Source organism: Triturus cristatus, chromosome 10 (assembly GCF_964204655.1).
Source record: "Triturus cristatus chromosome 10, aTriCri1.1, whole genome shotgun sequence".
Lineage (NCBI taxonomy): Eukaryota > Metazoa > Chordata > Amphibia > Caudata > Salamandridae > Triturus > Triturus cristatus.
In genome coordinates, this window is record NC_140593.1 from 1,167,985,495 (window position 1) to 1,168,001,312 (window position 15,818).

A 15,818-nucleotide genomic window follows, 5' to 3' on the forward strand; every position below is an offset into this window, starting at 1 on the left:
ATCGCTATCCTCAAAATTGTCATCATCGCCTTTGAAATCATGGACAATGGAGAATGCTGACTCCTCTTTATCCTGGACTTAATGGCAGCCTTTGACACAGTCAATTTCCCGACACTACTAAAAACTCTTGAAACTCGAATTGCCTGAAAGACCAGGTCCTTAGTGGGTACACCTGCATTTTAGACACCCAGGACCAATATGTCAAAATAGCCGGCACCTCCTCGGAAACAACAAAACTCCATCAAACCAATCAGGTCCACGAGGCTCCATGCTTTTGCCCACTCTTCAACATACACATGAAACTGCTTGCTGATAATCTAAAGTGTACACACCTCAAATATCACTTCCAGGCAGACAGCACACAGTTCTACATGAAAATCACCACTCCAGAGGATATAAGCTATGCTGAGCAAATGCTCAAAGAAAAATACAACCATGAACACTAATGCAACATCTTAAACTGGACACACTCAAAACTGAACTTCTCCTGATCCTTCCTCCCAAAAGCTACTTCTCAGTGAGGACCTGGATCAAAGAGAGTTCCTTACTTGAATTGAATTGACATCCTGGTGATCATAAAATCCCTGGGATTAATCCTAGACAAACCCCATATCGTTTGAGACCAAATCAACAACTCACCAAAGGGAATACAATCTCAGCTCAAGCTATTAAAAGGGATTAAGCGATTCATCTCAACTGAGGTCTTCAAACAAGTGGTACAATCCTTGGTCCTCTCAAGACTAGATCACAGCATCTCTCCACCACACACCAGTAAAAACGTTAGGGATCCCCAAAAATCATCTGCCACCTCTCCTCTCTAAGCTACTATATACACAGCCGCCAGCCTAGTGTAAGGTTCCAGACAATTTGACCATATCTCAACTGTCCTACTAACCCTAAAATGTCTGTCCTTAGAAGCTAGGAGCCTCTTTAAACTAGCCTTTAGTACTCACAAGGTACTACACAAATCCATGCACATCTACATAAAAAATCAAGTACGTATCTCAGGAGGTCAATGCATCACAAGACGTACTGGTTGACTGCTAATGGAACCTACTGGATCTACTGGAATCTATAATGATTAAACAGTCCTGCTCAGGCTGCACCCAATGAATATTGAACTGCTTGCCTACCAACATAAGAAATATCCCCTGGCATAAAACTTTAAGAAATAACTGAAGCACTGCTCTTCAACCATCGCATACTCTCCAAGACAGGTTGAGCTAACACCACAACAAGAAAAGTTGGTAAGAACATGGGACCCTTCCCCATAATCTTATCCATGCTCCATCCAAATTTGATCATAACTTGATATTAAAGGTATAGATCTTTCAAATCTGGATGCATTAATTTATGCAAATTTGGATGAGTGAATTTTGAAGTACCACTTAACTTCATCAAGATATTAGCTAATATTGTTCATTTTAGCTATCTCCATGATAAAGGCTACTATGCACTATGATATAGGTTATTTTGCATTTTGTTTCTATTTAGGCGAACCATAAGTGATGAGTACCCTTTAACCCGATATATGCTAACAGCTCATTTCTTATGAATACATATGTAAACGTTCATGTTATTATGAAGTGTGATTTATCCCCATCAAGATGTTTGCCAATATTTTTCACATTATGTATCTTTACGATATAGGCTTTTTTTTGCACTTTATGATGTAGGCTACCTTGCACTTTGCACTTTATGAGATGTCTATCAGTTAAACTAAAACATGCTTATAATTTGCACTTTATTACGACATATTGATTGGCCATGAAATATTGTTGCCCTTGTTTTTATCTTTTTATTTTTGTCTTGTACGCCTTCAAAATGTTTTATTGGGATAATGTGATAATGTAATATTTTAAGATGAAAAAGATAATTGGTTTTTTTCTTTTATTGATTAGTATGCTTTTACGGTAGTCTACCTTGCACCGAATAAAGATGTTTTGATTTGATTTGATATTAAAGGAGTTATCAAATGGTTAATGGACACCCATAGCTTAGTGTGAACTGTCAACAATGTTCCCCCATTTTGTAGCATACCCCCTCTCCATCATCTCTCTGATCATTATGTAACACCATTAGCCCTATGTATTGTTATCGAACATCTCTGTCTTGTCCACACTATATAAAACCTGTGAATAAATAATCAAATAAATAAATAAATAAATAAAATATCATACATGAGGCTGACTCCCCCAGCCTTTGGGACAACAGTTAATACAATTGTAGTACAGGAGTGAATTTGGGTCAGATTGAGGATTAACCATGTTTTAAGTTTTCATCTAAACTGAATTTCCTTTGTCACTTTGGAAGGTCATTTCAGGCCTTAGGGCCCAACCAGGTAAGGGAGTGACCCCTTGGGTTGCGAGCCTGTACATGGGAGTTGTCAACAGCATAGCATCTGAGGATCTTACAGATCAAAATGGTTAATATTAGCACAGCCTGTTGCTGAGGTATTTTGGGTAAGTTTTGTAAAAAGCACAATTTGCCATTACCAGAGTCTTAAAAAGGATATGTTCTTCATTAGCAACCAGTTTAACTCTCTAGGATGTGACCTTATCATTTGTCAGTGAGAGGCTTGTGGAATCAGAACTATCTGCATGCAATCTATCAGGCAGATGGGCAGTCATAAAAACAAGGCATTGTTATAATCAATTCTTAAAGTAATTACCATAGACACAGTGATTTTTTGAAGTTCAAGCTGCATATATTCCAAGGTTTTCTTCTAGGTACTTATCAGCACAATACAGGTAGCTGCTAAAGACAGTATCTGGGTGTGGAAAGATATTGTGAAGTCAAATGTGCCCCCTTTGGGGCCAATTCACAAACAGCCAACCTAGTTGTGGTAGGATTCCTGCATTGAGAAATTGTGATGTGGAGATCCTGCCATGTGTGCGGAGATCTCGCCATGAGTGCAGTGGCTCTTTGTGAATTGGGCCCTCAGTTTTTAGCTACTGTTGTGGGCTCGGGGGCGAGGTCCACCTATTCTGCCTACCAATCCTTGTTCTCATCTTCTGGTGTCTGACAAAACAGTAGCACCTCAGTTTTATCGGCGTTACATTTCAAATAGTTTTTCATCATCCATTCAGACACTTGCATAAGGCACCTCTTGAACTCAAGTTGGATAACCCCAGCCACTGTTCCTGGCTTAGATTTTGAATCCTGATTAAAACATTAAAAAAGCCTACTGTGGTGCACTACCAAAAGAAGAAAGATTGCTTCCAGTATACAAGTCATCTATATAATGTGTGATGATTCTGAGTACTTTTGGGATGATAAATTAGCTTCAATCTGGGAGGTGTAACGATATACAAGTGTCAGGGGTCAGGTTGCTCCTATGAGAGACAAAGAAGAGGGCCCCTTTGCAAATTATACTCTAGGAGGTGGATCTAGGGGAACTTGAACCAGAGAAACAAACAATAACCGCCCACCCGAAATTGTAACAAATTGCTGTAGTCAAATCCACACTGATTGTTCAATGTGTATATGTTGAGCCCAACGTGCAATGTACGTACACACACATCTTTCTATTAACTTTTTATTTACATTTTTCTTCAAAACATATTATCTTTTTAACCACACTACTTTATGTTTTTTTATATAGAATCACAATTACACAAAACACTCTGAAACAATACTGTCAATGTTTTGCCAGCAAGGCTACACAAACTCAGTATTAAAAAGTAATCAGCCTTCATTTACACAAGTTCCCAAACATTTAACAAGCATACCTCAATTGCAACCACCATCACACCGCACTAAAAAACCATAAGGGGACACAATAAGAGATTTATGCATCATATACACATGTATATATTGTTCTATAGAAAATGCAGATATACATGTAAATGACTCTGCTATCTATAAACAATCAATAACTTGATAATTCATATCTTGACAGTTCGTAACATACAGTAGAAATAATCTTTAGTCAACGCTTCCTGTATCGAGTCATTTAATCTTCATATATGTGTTCCAAAAACGACGTAATCTTCAGGCCTCTAATCTATTAATGCTGAAGCTTGTTTTGGAGCTGGATCATATATGGTCATGCACCTTCCTCACGGTGCTACAATGTAGTTCAAGGGCAAAAGATGGAGAAAGGAGTGGTAGCCGCAGAGGAAATAGCACTTACATATAAACATAGTAATGGTCATACTACCAAAAAGTATCAAAACAATAAACCCATATTGGGCAGTACTTGTGTATGCGGAAAAAGAAAATACCCTATGTGTAACTGTAATGCCCTTCACCCACAGTCAGAGAGTACCAACACCAAAACCCATCTGTCTTGCGAAACAATCTTGATGTGACCAAAATCACCAGTGTAGCCACCACTAATTTATAAATGTCAATTATAAAAATAACAGCTCCAACCTACCTCACTAAAGACATATTACCAAAGGACTTACACAATAACACAGAATACTGAGGGTGCAATCACAAAGAAATTGAGAAGTATTCCTTCATTAGATGGAAACCACTAAAATGAATAAGGTGCAGAACATGACTACTTGTCCTCCAAAAATAAGAAAGCTGTCTTACTCATTGAAAGATGTCATACCTAATATACTATGTATCCCACAAACTATATTATGGATTAGCTGATCAACAATGCAAACGCTTTGGAATTTGAGCGATATACTCAAGTAATGAAAATTGAAAAGATACTTTTAAGATCATGCACTTGAGAGTGACAATAATAAATTGCAAGTGTAAAGAAAATGGTACTAAAACTCCAGAAATAGTCTTTATTTTCATCACTCTTACTCACAATATCCACATTTCATATCTATATTTCATATCAATCTGTTTCTATATCCTGTCATTTCTATTACTGGTTCTATCATATTTGTGCAATAAAACAGTGCCAGTATCAAGGTCCCTGTAAGCAAATCTTGCCCTAATTCTATATAGTTAACTTTTCCATTTAGATATACATCCAGGAAATGAGGGGAATCTTTTCAATCTTTCTGATGGCAATGATAACTTTTTTTTTTTTACTAACACAACACCTTATTTCTTAAATTTGTGATCTGATTCTATCACAACAATCACACCCCAGTGGGTATATCATATCCTATTATTTCTCATAGAGCATCATCATGAATGCTACATCAAAGTATATAAATCATACCATAGAAGAATCAATAAATAACTACATTGATTTGTTGACCACTTTAAGGAATGATAGTATTCTTGAACATGCAGCATATCTGTACTTGAAAAATGAGTATCGTAAGATAGCCACTTTGTACTTACTGCAAAAGCTGTGCTAGAACTCCAAAAGACTGCCTGGCAGACCCATAGTGTTGTCATTTTCAGTTTGTTTGAAAAGACATCTATCCATATAGCTCTCGTTTTGTTCACACAATTGAGACGTTACCAAGTTACTTAAGGAATAGTATTTTTTTACTTTTTGATACCAACACATACCTAGTATCTATGAATGCCAGCAGTCTGTATACCAACATATTTCTGTCTTAACATGAATGTGTTCCTGTTTGGTAAAACAAATTGTACAGACAACTGAGTAGAATTACAACAGGCCCCAGCTACACAAATCATTTCATAGACTGGTGGGAGCAGCCCATGATCACCAGGTGCCCTTTGGTGATCTGTGCCAAGATATTCTTCAAAAGGTGCCACTATGGTTATGTTATATAGATGACCCTTTTTTACTCTGTGTTGGAGACACAGAGAATTGAAAACATTGTTTAGCAATATTGTAGGATAACCTATTTTTCAAGCCGGCCAAGGAGTATAGTCAAACTTTCATAAACTTTCTTGGCCTAAGAGTAGCGATTGGGAAAATAACAGATCACGCACTGCATGATACAGGACATCTGCTGCTGACAACATCATCTTACATGCTTCAAAGTACCACACTGTAGGGGGGCGTGGCTTAGCCGGCTGCAAAATTGCACTCTAAGTGAGCTCTTAATCCGCCAATTCCTGCGGACCTGCATGGACCTGACACCCCACTCATAGCGATCCTTGCCCCCTGCACCCTTGGGCACAGCTTGACTGCATCTTCAGTGTGTAGATGCGCTGTAGCGCAGAAAATGAGCACCCGGCATGGTTTGCACCTGCGTGTGATGGCAGGGCCTGCTGGGCGGCGCGGCTGTGGAGGAGACGCTGGAGGGTGGCAGAGCGCGCTCCCCCGAACACTGCCTTATTTGGGCACTGCCGACCAGCGCTGCCCATGCGGAGACGGTCCCCTGCAAAGAGTGCCAAGTAAGTGCAGCACTATATTGGAGGGTGGTCTGCGGCAGGGTGGGGGCGTGAGTGCCGTACAGCGGGGTCTGGGAGTTCCCTGTTCTCACTCCGGTTGACTGAAGCCTCCAGTGTGTGCCCTGAGCTCTGCGACGTGGGCGCTGCATCCCCCTCATCTCCCTGCTGCGGATCGCCCCCGATTGACGCTCTTTCCCTGCCTCCTGGTGTGGGTGGATAGGAGCCCTGGAACCTTGCCACAGCGTGTAGCCTGAACCCAGGAGCCTTGCCTGATTCACCGGGCCACTGGACAGGTGCCTCCTCGGTCTGTCCTGAACACAGCTGCGGGCCCCACCACCCATGCAGACATCGCCAGCGGGGCACCAGCGCTCATCCCAACTTTGCTGGCGCTCGATGACACGGCAACCAGTGGGCTGTTGCACCCACTTGAGTTGTGGCCCGCCTTTCTCTCTGCTGTGTGGCAGCTGTCACCCTGGTGGCCTGCACCCTTTTACTCATGGGGTGGTCCTGGGGGACGCCTTGCCTGTGGACTTGTTTTTTTTTCAATTCCCGCACTTTCGACACCTTTGGGCCCCCTCCATAAATATCTCAGCGACACGCGGTGTGCCTCTCCTGCTGAGATAGTTCCAACATGGGCAAGGTTGACACTAAACAAACTTAGATTGCATTCAAGCAGCGCAGGCATACAAGAGGAGTTGGCACCTGGAACGAGTGAATTCGCTACCCAGACTGAATCTAGTGAACTGCGGGATGACGGGGAAATTGCTGGACATTAAGGCTAGTGTCAGTGGCATTGCAACCACACTTGACAAAGTGTCCACCAGTCTTGACGGTGTGAAAGCCAGGGTGGACTCACACGACGCGCAGATCGCGCACTTGGAATCAAGAAACCCAGATGTTGAGGACACTACGACCAGAGGCAAACAAAAATTGCTTCAAATGGATAGTTTTCTGGAACTTATTAAAGCTAAAAACGATGACTTGAAGGCGTGCTCCCACAGGAGCAACCTCCGTATTACAGGTGTGCCAGAGTCTTCCAACATTACGAAAATGGAGGAATTCGTTGAAGAACTACTGCGCAACCTCTGTCGTGCGGTGCTCTCTCAGGTTTTCATCGTGGAGAGGGCGCACAAATCTCCGGGTCCAAGCTCCTGAATTACCGTGATCGCGACGCAGTCCTGCGTGCTGCCCAAAAGAGAGGTTAGGTGCGACATCAGGGGAACTCGCTCTCCTTCTACCATAACTTCACGCTAGCGGTGCAGGCTGCCCGGCAGGACTTTCTCCAAGCAAGGAAACTGCTCCAGAAGCATGATGTCTCCTACTCCCTGGTTTATCCTGCCAAACTGAGAATTATGACCAGGTCGCAAACGCAACTCTTCACTGACCTGAAAACTGCCCTGGCTTTTGCCAAAAAACTGGACAAACAACACCGGCATGCTCTGTCCAACTCCCAGCAAGCTGATGGAGGAGGAGCGAATGACAATGATTAATGAGGAATGTATCTGCTCTGTTCTTGCCCCCCACTGCACAAGATGCACTCACCTACCTCATCAGTCACCGAATTGCATTGTCTCTGAGACAACTTGCCTATTTCCCCCTTGCCACTGAATCGTATTAGCCTACCACTGGACAAATTTGTGGGTCAACATGCATTGTGTTTTTTCCCTTTTCCATGTGCTATAGGTTTGCACTCTGGGACTTGATATTTGATCTTGTTTTAGACCTGCAGCTACATCTGCTCATCTGCGGGGGTGCGTTTATGCTTCTTAATGCTTTATTATAGTGCTGTCCGGCCGCTACTTTGGCATGGCCACCCTGTCCTAGCAATGGGGGTGTACACCAGGTGGAACCATGCCCTCCTTGGAAAATTCCCTTCTCAACTAGTTTTGTTCCCTTTCCAAGTTTGGGGATCCCGGGTGGGACAGGGTGGGACGGGGTTGGACTCTCAACCTAATTGGGGGGTTGGAGTGAGTGGTGGGTGTGGTGGAAAGCCACGTATGGGATTGCCGTCTCCTTCCAGAGGATTGTCATTTTCGCTGTTTGGCCTTGTTTGCAGTCTGCTGCTGCGATATGTATTTTGTAATATGCTGTACATCACGACACCCATGACTGTCACTCTTCCATCATGCCAGACGCTATCCGCCTTACCTCATTACTCTGCCATCACATGATGCTCACCACATTCTGGACTTGGAACATTCGGGGTCTAAATGACCACCACAAGGCTCATCTTATGCACGCACAACTCACAAGGCACCAGGTGGATATCGGTTTCCTCCAGGAGACCCACGTCCTTCCTGCCTCCGCAACTAGGTTACACTCTAGGCACTGGCGTGAGACTTATTCGTCCTTCTATTCTAATTGCTCCCGTGGCGTCTCCATCCTCTTCCAGAGAGGGCTCCCCTGGTGCACAGTTCAGTCCTTCATTGACCCCGAGGGCCGGTATTTCATCTTTTCCAGGGTCCTTTTTAACCAGCCCTTGACTCTTGCAGCAATTTACGGCCCCAACTAAATGATCCTGATTTCTTCATGCATGTTTGGCAGCTCATCTTCTCCCTGGGTCCTTGTTCCCTGCTCTAGGGGGGTTCTTTCAACATAGCACCCACACAGACGCTCAACCATTCTGGTGATCCCGCCCAACACCCTCAGGCCACCTCACTTCTACACTCTTTTATGTCCGAGAACTCTCTGCTGGATGCATGGCGACATGTCTACCCCGAAAGGCACAAGGGCACCTGCGTTACAGGCTCGCGGGGATGTCTAAACCTCTGGATCACCACTCGTGACGTCTCTTCCTGGGCCATGTCCGTGGACCATATGGCCTGCACCCTCTCTGACCATGCCCCCGTACAGCTGCGTTTACCACTCCCGCTTACCATGCGCCCCATGTTCACGTGGCAACTGCTCTCCATGACCCGGTATTCCGCGATGAGATTCGCACCACTATTATTGAATATTTTGACCATAATGTTGGCTCAGTGGACTCATCCTCGGCCCTCTGGGACGGCTTGTGGTCCGGGGGGAGTGCATCACCAAACAGTCTGGGGTGCTGATATCTATCCAGGGCACCCAGGACCATCTGGAGAACGAGATTAAGACTTTGGATTTCCTACAGTCCCAGGACCCTGACCCTAGCACTCTGGCTCGGATAAGAGAGAAAATCACTGAGTTCCACAATGAGGCAGATAGGGAGGTCGCCTTCCTGGGAAGAGAGGCACGTGCCCACCGCTACGGTGAGGGTGACCACCCCAGCAAAACCCTCTCCAACCATCTCCGACACCCGCATGCTTAATCATACATCACTGCCTTACGGGTTGGGGCATCTACGGAGGTTATTGCCACGCTCTCTGCTTTTTATTCCCAGTTATATTAGGCTGGCGAGGTGGCCCCTCGCGAGGTCCTGGACCAATACGTCAAGGCCATTGAACTCCTCTGGCTGAGCAATCGCCACCGGTATTACCTGGATGAGCCCTTCACTCACAAGGGAATTTCCGCAGTGATTGCGGGACTCCCGGGTGACAGAGCTCCCGGTTCAGATCGCCTCACTCCAGCCTTCTATTAACAGTTTGCACCTCTCTTGGTCCCACATCTCCCTATTGAGCTTGAGCTCTCTTGAGCGTGGGAGCTTTCCTCCATCCCTCCGTGAAGCCCTGCTCACTCTTCTTCTAAAGCCAGATAAATCTCCCGAACATTGCGATTCCTATCGCCCCTTATCCCTCATCAATACTGATAACAAAATCTATGCTAAATTGCTGGCTTCACTCCTTCTCCCACTTATGCCCTCATTGCACGTCCAGATCAATCCGGTTTTATCCCTGGACACGCCACCTCCCATAACCTTCGGACCATATTTGCTGTCCTCCACCAAATTAATCCCTCCATCGCCGCCGTTGCTGCATTATTAGACGCCACCAAGGCCTTTCACACCCTGGAGTGGCCCTTCCTATTCTACCTCCTTCCACGTCTGGGCTTCAGTCCAGCTTTCACATGTAAAATACAGCTTCTGTACACGCTCCCCACAACCCGCATCAGAATCAATGGTCAAGTCACTGAGCCCATTTCCATCTCAAGGTGTACCAGGCAGGGGTGTCCTGTCTCCCCTATGCTCATTGCCATCCCCATGGAACCCCTTGCTGTCCGGCTTCGCCAGTATCACACTCAGAGGGGCATCGGCTTTACGGCCCGGGCTCTTGTTGTTTCCATGTACGTGGACGATGTCACGCTCTACTTCCGCCACCCTCAAGACAACCTTGCACCTATGACTAGGGAGGTGGTGCGATTTGGATGCCTGCCCGCAATCCAAATAAACTGGAGCAAGTCGGTCCTCTTTCCCCTCAAAGACACCACCAAACCCTTCCCCCCTGACTACCCCGTCGTTTGGGTGTCTGGACCTACCAAGCATCTCGGCATTTGGCTCAGTTGGGACATGGATGAACTTTGGAGGTCCAACTTTGGACAGGCAATGGACTGGTTGGCGACTAAAATCCAGATGTGGCAAAAGCTCCCTCTCTCATTGGCAGGGCACATTGCCATCGCAAAAATGGTGGTGCTCCCTAAGTTCCTATACCTTTTTATAAACGTCCCAGTCCCCCTTACATCGCATTTCTTTTACAAATTACGCTCCCACATCATCACACTGTCTGGGCTGGCGACAACCCAGAATTGCAAATAATATTCGCACGCTTCCTTTGAGCTGGGGCAAGTTTCCTCCATTTTTGGCTGCACCCCACACCTTTTCATCCCCATGCAGAGGTCGAGGCTGACCTTGCGGCCCCCTGGCCGCTACGGACAGCACTTTGTGCTCCACCGAAACCACGCACGGCAAGATTGACACGGTCGGGTGCCTGCGTTGGGCCTGGGACAGGCTTCGGAGATATGTCGGTGTCAGCACATTATATGCCCCCTCCATGGCTTTAGCCTGCAATCCAGCATTTTCCCCATTGCAACCTGCAGGCATGGCGCACCGAGCTGCCCTTCTCGGACTTACCACCATAGCAGATATTTACGCGGACAATAAATTCTTCACTCTACCTGGGAATGCTGGCCCAATAGATAGGATACTGTACTATCAGATTAGAGCGGCCTGTAAAGCAGCTAACCCCACAATCCTACAGGCCCCGCAGCCTCATGCAGCCCTCGAACTGTTCCGCTCCTTTAGTTCCCCGCGCAGGTTGGTCCCTAGACTTTACGCTCTCGCGGTAGCCGCCTCGCCTACTGATACTGAACGTGCCCGCGCTGCTTCGAGTGTGGACTTGGGCGGTGACCTTTCTCAGGAGCTATGGATATATTTTGTAAACAGACCAAGCACCTATCTCCCAACTATCGCTTGCGCCTTATACATTTTAAATATTTACATAGACTTTATCACTCTCCGGCGACACTACACAAGATGGGACTGATAACAATTGATAGGTGTGTACGGGGCTCCGCTCCTGGCGTGGACTTTGCCCACTTGGCCTGGATGTGTCCCAAGGTCTCCGCCTTTTGACAGGGTGTATGCACAGTCATCAGGGGCATCACACTTGAGCCAACCGCAAACTCACCGCCATGCTCCTGGTACTTGCTAAACGTAGAGTGTCAATTCATTGGGGACGCAGAACTGCGCCCAAGGTTAAAAACTGGCTGGATGATTCTGCCCACTGCCAAACACTGCTTGGGGGGATTTTGGAACTTGATGCCATTAGCCAACCGACCTCCTGACATCTGGGCCACTCTCATATCTTACCCACAGTGCTCAGCAGCCCCTGACAGCCCACCGCTCGGCTCCCCCGCCGCAGATGCACCAAATGCTATCGGCAGTTCCACAGACAATTTCCCATCATCATCCCCGTCTACATGCGCTTTCAACAGCACACCCTAAAGGACACCTGTGTACAATGTGTAATGCATTGTGGCTTTCGGGCCCGTCATGTTCTCTCATCTCTGCTTTGGAATGTAATGTGTTGATGTAACAGTGACTACATCCTCGCTGAATTGACAACCTGTGTCGTGACATCTATCTTTTTCAATTAAGGTTTTGGAAAATCCCCCCCAAAAAAAGTATCACACTGTACATGTTAGGGGGAACATACCATCTTGGGAAATGACCAGAGTAAAAAGGAATTCAAGCAGTGTAGAAGTCTGTGAGGCAAAAACGCTAATGAGGCAAAAATGACTTCTTAGTGAGATTGAGAGTGTGAAGCTATCCCTCTAAAGTATTAAAAATTGCTGAAAGTATAGCTAAGAACCTAAAAGGAGAGACTCTGGGTTTCAACCGCAGTAACAAAAAGAAGATGTTTCACGATTCAGGATCTAAGACAGATGTTCTTAGATTCATCACTTCTTCTACACAATCTAATTTGATAAAGAAGCTGATGTATAGATATTGGGACAGATGTATGAGTGATAGCATCTTAGGCTCTCACCTTAACCCATGCCCAACTATAAAATATGAAAAGCACGATGGTGGACGAAGAGAGGAGGTCAGGTGCTTGCCCTTACTTTACAACATGATTTATGAGCAGCAAATGGTAGAACTAGGTTGGATCTCAAAGGGGAACACACCTTTAGTAGACCTGGTCATACTAGTAAGATTGACTATTGTTTAATTACTCCCAATATTTGGCCCCTAGTGGAAGATATGGCAGGGGTGAAAGGATCCGAGAGTGACCATCACGCCCTTGCCCTCACCTTCACAAAATGTGCCCCTTGCAGACTGTCACTATGGGGTGCTCTCATCTGGGTGGGCTCTCGCTTACAAACAATAAAAGAGCTGTCAAGTGGGGCTGGGTGGAGGACCACCCGGCAGACCTAGAAGTAGTGAAGGAAAAAGCAAGGCAGCTGGTTCAAGATCTGGCTGCACTCCACCCCAAGGATGCGGCTGAGAGCCTGGGGCCTCGCCATGAGTTGTTTTTTAACGAGATGAGGGTCATACTCAGTCGACCCCTAAAAGTGCGGGGAAAGGGGGGGCAATGCACAGATTCGATGCAAGATACTAAGAGTCTCTGGTATAATCAGGATTGTAGGAGGGCAAAGGGGCGCACATCAGTGAATTAAAATGAAGGGTATGTGCGGAGATCACAATCTGTAGAGCAGAGTATAAAAAGACCACCGGTAGAGCTAAAAAGGAGTGGGAGGGTTATCTCTAGACTTCCTTACTCACTGCACTAACCGATAAAGACCCCAAGGCATTCTGGAGACAAGCAGCATATTGGCTAAAAGGGAACAAGGCAATCTCTGAAAAACACCGTTCAGCCTGAAGAGTGAGTTGCTTTTCTTGGTTCTCTTTATGGTAATGACACTTTTACAAATAGTGAGAAAAATGAGGAGAGGGATGAGCTCCAGGGAGGGGATGGCAAAGTTTGGTTTTCACATTAGAGGAAACATGGATAGCAATCTCATCCGGTGTGCCAGCGCGTGCCCCAGGTCCAGATAGGATTCTCAATGACCTGTATAGAGAGGGCAAAATGATCTGTGGCTCGTACATAAATTTGCTCACAAATTTGATTTTGTCCGGTGTCCACATCCCACCATCTTGGCAGATCACGGAAACAGTGCCCATCTACAAAAAAGGGGACAGATCCAAGACAATGAGCTATAGGCCGATAAGCCTGATTGACACTCTCCCAAAAATCTTTTGCAAACAGGTCTTAGGAAGGGTACATGATTGGATGATGGAGTCCCAAATTCTGAGTGACTTCCAGGCGGGGTTTCACACAAAAGTTAACACCTTGGATCAGGTCTACCGCCTCATTTGTACCTACTGGAAGGAAGTAGTAGACTTTGTTGATCTGTGCACTGCATTTGATCTAGTCCCGTGAGCTAGACTCTGGAGGGTGCTAAAAGAGATGGGCCCTCCTACAATCTTTTAAAGATTTTAATTTGATTACACTCAGACAACACAGCACAGGTCAGGTGGGGTGCGAATAACCAAGTAACAGAAACCTTCCCTGTCCAACGTGGAATGAGACAGGGATGTGTGTTGGCACCCACCCTTTTTACCCTTTTTATTAATGAAGTTGTTAACTATCTAGATAAGGACTGCTGTGATGTTCCTAAAATTGGCTTCAAAGAGTGCCTGCACTATTATTTGCAAATGACACCACAAGGTCTTCAACAACTTCTAAATGATTTTTTAAGGTTCTGCGATGATAGGGGTTTGATTCTTAACAAGACAAAGGTCAAGTACATGATTTTTAACAAAGAAAGAAATACAGCAATAACTAGAACTGTGTGAGCTGGTAGCACTAAGTTGTAGCAAGTTGAAGTTTTCAACTATTTGTGCATTCGCCTGACCTCATCCATTAACTGGGGTCCGCATACGGAAAAGGCAAACTTACAACTAATTCATCAATGTGCCTAAATCAGCAAAATACACAAGAAAACGGTAGCTCGACCAATTGCCCCTGCACTTAAAATCTACAATACCAAGGTTCTGGGAGGGGTACTTTATGGTGCCGAGCTATGGGGCACAGGCAACCAATCCTCCCTAACCACTGTAGAAAAGCGCTTCCTAAGATCACTGGTCGATCTTCCTGCTAGCTCCCCTCTGAAAGCTCTTTACTTAGATCTCACCCATAGGCAGCTAAAGCATAAGCTGAACTGTAAATTGCTAATGTTTTGGTTTAGGTTATGGACAGTGGAAGAGTTGGAGACCCATCGAGAGGCTTTGAAGGATCTCCTAAAATTTCCCCAGGCAACATCAATCAGGTGGTTGATCTGTTTACGTGAACTTTTGGGGAGACTGGGGATGGAGACCTTCTGTTCCAACCCCAAAAACATGGTGCAAATCTCGAGGGTGAAGTTGAAAGAACTGTATTGGGAAAAAACGTTTGCAATGCACTTGGTAGAATCCTCGATAGGTTTGACAAAAGACTTTTGGATTTTGAAATCTGTTCCATTGTTTGAGCCAACTATTAACGAAATTACCCCATCGATGGCACGTAAACGTTTCCTACTGTTCTGCTACAAGACCTTGCCCACATGATTATTTTGTTCTAAGTGGTGTTTTAGTTCTTTACAGGATGATCTGCCCCCTGCATGTAAGGCCTGTCCAGAATCTATTGTCCATTTACTTTTCTTCTGCCCTCATTACTCATTACTGAGGAAAAAATTGATATTTCCATTTTGTAGACTTGTTGGTCCGGGCCATTATCTCGATGTACTGAGACTATTGTGTATCGATACCCTTAGGCCAATGGTCTTTGGCCTCTCCATATTTTGGTATGCACTGTGGATCAGGCATGGGAAAATACCTGTATGAAGCACCTTTTTCTGATAAGAATTACTGTATTTTGCCTCTTTGAAACTTGTATGAAGCACTTTTCCTCTGTTAAAAATCGCTGTATCTCACACTTTGCACATTTATCTAATGAAATTGTTCTTAAAACTTCTAAAACTTTTATTCTCAAATTTTACATCCTGTTTTTATACCTCTGCTGTGTGCACTTTTTGGATACTTTTTTTGATGATGATGAAAAGCACGATCATTAAGAGATATAGTTTTGAATATCCATTTTGAGTATTGAACCAGAAATCCATGCTTTCCTTCCATATACTGAATGCAAGTCCTGCAGATACACAAATAAGGTAACACGTTTTGATTT